The following is a 5,000-nucleotide window of genomic DNA, read 5'->3' as shown; positions in this document are numbered from 1 at the left end:
TCTAAATCGAACCTCTTCTGACCAAATATAATAGACAATGTTATATGTGTTAAATAAATAAAAATAAAAAATAATAATAACATATTCCCATACATATGCCTCCGTTTAATTCATATTATACTCTTTTGTTTTATATAGTCACAATATTTTCAACGTATTTCAAAAAAGTGAGATCGTTCCTCGATTCCGTACGTATTATGCTATTATATTGAGAAATTATTCAATTCTATACTGAGAGTAGCGCACAAACTGTCACGTCACGATCTGACTAATAATACAAAGAAATACGCAAATAAAGTTAAAAAGACACTATACACGAACACCCCCCGCGTTTGACGTTGCCCGTTGGGTCTATCTTTCGATACACGAACACCCCGCCACGTGGTTTGTACAACACCCACCGCGCGCAGACCGACGGACGACACCGAACGTCACAATTATATAGCGTCCATATACTACCCCATACAGGCCACTAACGCGTGTTACCTACCCGTCACGTACTACGTCACGTTCCTACCAACTGCTGCCAAATGCCAACTGCTACCTAACTACCGTTCTCTTTTATTATCTTTTATTACGATGACATGTGCGCCGGTTCGCTAATATTTCTTACGTTCAATGATCGCGTTGCTTTTCCGAGATCACTTTTCAATTTCTAAATCGAACCTATTCTAAACTAAAATACTAGACAATGTTTTATATGTAATAATAATAATAACATATTCCCATACATATACCTCCGTTTAATTCATATTATACTCTTTTGTTTTAATAATTTACAATGTTTTCAACGTATTTCAAAAAAGTGAGACCGTATGTATTTTTTCAAAGGTGGCTCTTGTATTATGCTATTATATTGAGAAATTATTTAACTCTGTACTGAGAGTAGCGCACAAACTGTCACGTCACGATCTGACTAATACGATACGCAAATAAAGTTAAAAAGGTGTATGGACAAGAGGGGAAAAAAAAAAATTAAAAAAAAAAAAAAAATTTTTTTTTTTTGGAAATCAAAAAAACCAAAACAGGAAATAATAATAATAATAATAACGCGGTAGACGCAGCAGCGGCAGCAGCAAAGTCGGCCGACGAACCCCAACCGGTGACCCCCCCCCCCTACACCCCCCCCCCCCAAACCCCCTCCCCCCACTCTCCCCCGCACCCCCCAGGGCTAGCCCACCCCCACCGGCAACCATCGTCACCCCACACCACACCCCGAACCACCGACGGACTTTCATATGTTCATATGTTGTCGCTCCGTCTGCCACGCGTCATAACAGGAGCGCCGCATACACATGGGGCGGGCGACGTGTAGTGCGTTGTCGGCGCGGTGAGACTGAACGGGCCGGCGGATAACTGCCGCCTGCTGACACAGACTGACCGACTTCGACAACGGACTGCATGCCGCATACAAGAGTTCGTTCGATGGTTTCACGCGTAGTGTGCGCACTCTCGTGTTGGTGGTGTTTCGAGTGGATTTTGTGTCGAACTTTACAAATTCGTCGCGATGTCACGATTAACACAACAACGCGCGCTTCCACGTTGCGCCGTGGGACTTTTCGAACGTTGAACATTTTATTGAACAGTGCGGATCGACCGATGCGATTGTTTAAACTCGTCTCGGTTCACGTATCGATCCTACAAATGAATTGCACGTCGCCTATGGCGACGGTCCTCTATAAGGCGCTATAAAAATTAACGCCAAGGACGACGTCTCTCAAACACCGGGCTGAATCTGTTTTCAGTGTTCGCGTTTGTGTTAAAAGATAATAATGAAACGTGAATCTTAAATTGTCTCGCCGTGAACCATCCAATTCGGAGTTGCGCTATTAGTAAATCGCGCGCACACTCTCTCGTTGGATCGTTGCGACAATCGGATGAGATACTCCGTTGACGCTGCACGAACCATCGAAAACAAAGAGCGTACAATATTAAAAGGTACGACGAGTTCAAAAACGAAACATCATTCGACGCGGACGCGCCCGCGACCGCGTCGATATGTGTCGTGTTCTCGTCCGAGCGACGACGGCTACATTCGTCCGCGAGTGACTGTCAGCTCCCTGGTTGATCCTGCCAGTAGTTATATGCTTGTCTCAAAGATTAAGCCATGCATGTCTCAGTGCAAGCCGTATTAAGGCGATACCGCGAATGGCTCAATATATCAGTTTTGGTTCCTTAGATCTTACTCAGTTACTTGGATAACTGTGGTAATTCTAGAGCTAATACATGCAATCAGAACTCTGACCAGTGATGGGATGAGTGCTTTTATTAGATCAAAACCAATCGACGGAGGGCCTCGCGTCCGAAGTCGTTAATTTTGATGAATCTGGATAACTTTTGCCGATCGCATGGTCCAGTACCGGCGACGCATCTTTCAAATGTCTGCCTTATCAACTTTCGATGGTAGTTTCTGCGACTACCATGGTTGTCACGGGTAACGGGGAATCAGGGTTCGATTCCGGAGAGGGAGCCTGAGAAACGGCTACCACATCCAAGGAAGGCAGCAGGCGCGCAAATTACCCACTCCCGGCACGGGGAGGTAGTGACGAAAAATAACGATACGGGACTCTTACGAGGCCTCGTAATCGGAATGAGTACACTTTAAATATTTTAACGAGGAACAATTGGAGGGCAAGTCTGGTGCCAGCAGCCGCGGTAATTCCAGCTCCAATAGCGTATACTAAAATTGTTGCGGTTAAAAAGCTCGTAGTTGCATTTGTGCGCCGCGCTGTCGGTGCACCGCATCCGCGGTGATACTGACACGTTTGCGGAGCATATCGTCGGTGAGCCGGCGGTAAAACGCCGGTTCAATATCAAAATCCTATCGCGGTGCTCTTCAGTGAGTGTCGAGATGGGCCGACAATTTTACTTTGAACAAATTAGAGTGCTCAAAGCGGGCTCAAAATGCTGCTTGAATATTTCGTGCATGGAATAATAGAATATGATCTCGGTTCTATTTTGTTGGTTTTCAGAACTCCGAGGTAATGATTAATAGGGATAACTGGGGGCATTCGTATTGCGACGTTAGAGGTGAAATTCTTGGATCGTCGCAAGACGAACATCAGCGAAAGCATTTGCCAAAGGTGTTTTCATCAATCAAGAACGAAAGTTAGAGGTTCGAAGGCGATTAGATACCGCCCTAGTTCTAACCGTAAATATGTCATCTAGCGATCCGCCGACGTTACTACAATGGCTCGGCGGGCAGCTTCCGGGAAACCAAAGATTTTGGACTCCGGGGGGAGTATGGTTGCAAAGCTGAAACTTAAAGGAATTGACGGAAGGGCACCACCAGGAGTGGAGCCTGCGGCTTAATTTGACTCAACACGGGAAATCTCACCAGGCCCGGACACCGGAAGGATTGACAGATTAACAGCTCTTTCTTGATTCGGTGGGTGGTGGTGCATGGCCGTTCTTAGTTGGTGGAGCGATTTGTCTGGTTAATTCCGGTAACGAACGAGACTCTAGCCTGCTAAATAGGCGTCGCCATTTAGGTGTGCTCGACTTCGGTCGTGCAACTCACTGGCGACGTATTAAAATTCTTCTTAGAGGGACCGGCGGCTTCGAGCCACACGAGATTGAGCAATAACAGGTCTGTGATGCCCTTAGATGTCCTGGGCCGCACGCGCGCTACACTGAAGGAATCAGCATGTTCTCCCAGGCCTAGAGGCCCGGGCAACCCGTTGAAACTCCTTCGTGCTGGGGATTGGGGTTTGCAATTATCCCCCATAAACGAGGAATTCCTAGTAAGCGCGAGTCATAAGCTCGCGTTGATTACGTCCCTGCCCTTTGTACACACCGCCCGTCGCTACTACCGATTGAATGATTTAGTGAGGTCTTCGGACCGACACGCGGTGGCTTCGCGGCCGTCGGCGTTGCTGGGAAGTTGACCAAACTTGATCATTTAGAGGAAGTAAAAGTCGTAACAAGGTTTCCGTAGGGGAACCTGCGGAAGGATCATTAACGTGTGTCACGACGCGTTCGCGCTCGTAATACGCAGACATTAATCCACAACATACCCATCCGACCGTCCGTCCGTCCGTCCGTCCATATTATGGATGGATGGATGGATGGACGGATCCGCCGTGCTCACCGATGTCGGCGATGGCGTATCGTACAGTCGTAGCGCTCGGGCGATTGTGTCCTCCGTTGCGACAAGGTCGTACGTCGTCGCTGGCGTCGCGCGTTCCCGCCGTCTCGGACGCAGAAAGGTAAAAATCCGCGCCCCGAGTCCGTGACAACGTGGAGTGCGCAGCGTGAGCGCGCGCGTGTACCGATAGCGGTTTTTTGGAGTCGCGCTAAGGCGTTAGCTCGCCGCGCGCGTTCTGAAAAGGTAACCACTTTAATGCACATTCATTCGAACGTGCATGTGACAAACGTTGAACGCACAAAAATGGTATTGCATTATCTTTAATTAGATATATGCGAAACAATTACCCTGGACGGTGGATCACTTGGCTCGCGGGTCGATGAAGAACGCAGTTAACTGCGCGTCATAGTGTGAACTGCAGGACACATTTGAACATCGACATTTCGAACGCACATTGCGGTCCGTGGAGAAACATCCAGGACCACTCCTGTCTGAGGGCCGGCTGTATAAAAACAAATATCACACTGTTCATTCGCACCGTTTGAACACTTGACGGTTCCGCGCGGTGCGCCACGGCGAGTCGCGTCGGTCCGTTTAAAAATTGTTTATCGCGTGCAAAATTGCGCGTACGCTTTGCGTCGTTCAAAGCGCGCCCGGAGCCCACCCGGAAAGCTCTATGCGACCCTTCGGTGTGCGATATGCGCTGCGTGCGTGTTGAGCGCTAAGAGGGCGAGCTGAAAGGCCGACGGGGTGTGCCTCCGCGTGTGCGCCGCGACGCGTTAGCGACGCGCGCTTTTCGGCGCGTCGTAGGCGGACTCGACGTCCGAAGTGCGTTTCGACGCCGTCGTCGCTGTCGCGCGTTTGTCGCGCGCACGGCGTACGTACGGCGTCGTATCGCTGACGGATATCGCGT

General features: G+C 48.8%; 2 non-coding genes across 2 annotated transcripts; both read left to right on the top strand.

Moving 5' to 3' along the window:
* Positions 1 to 2,057: 2,057 nt before the first annotated feature.
* On the top strand, positions 2,058 to 3,960 carry LOC140752899 (small subunit ribosomal RNA). The gene has a single exon (XR_012103498.1). It is a non-coding gene; the product is annotated as a small subunit ribosomal RNA (ribosomal RNA).
* Positions 3,961 to 4,431: 471 nt separating this feature from the next.
* On the top strand, positions 4,432 to 4,588 carry LOC140752882 (5.8S ribosomal RNA). The gene has a single exon (XR_012103482.1). It is a non-coding gene; the product is annotated as a 5.8S ribosomal RNA (ribosomal RNA).
* Positions 4,589 to 5,000: the final 412 nt, after the last annotated feature.

This window comes from Epargyreus clarus, unplaced genomic scaffold (assembly GCF_041222505.1).
Source record: "Epargyreus clarus isolate Ecla_fem2 unplaced genomic scaffold, WU_Ecla_fem_2.2 ptg000025l, whole genome shotgun sequence".
Taxonomy (NCBI): Eukaryota; Metazoa; Arthropoda; class Insecta; order Lepidoptera; family Hesperiidae; genus Epargyreus; species Epargyreus clarus.
Note: the sequence above shows the minus strand (reverse complement) of the source record. Positions and strands in the feature narration are given on the sequence as shown.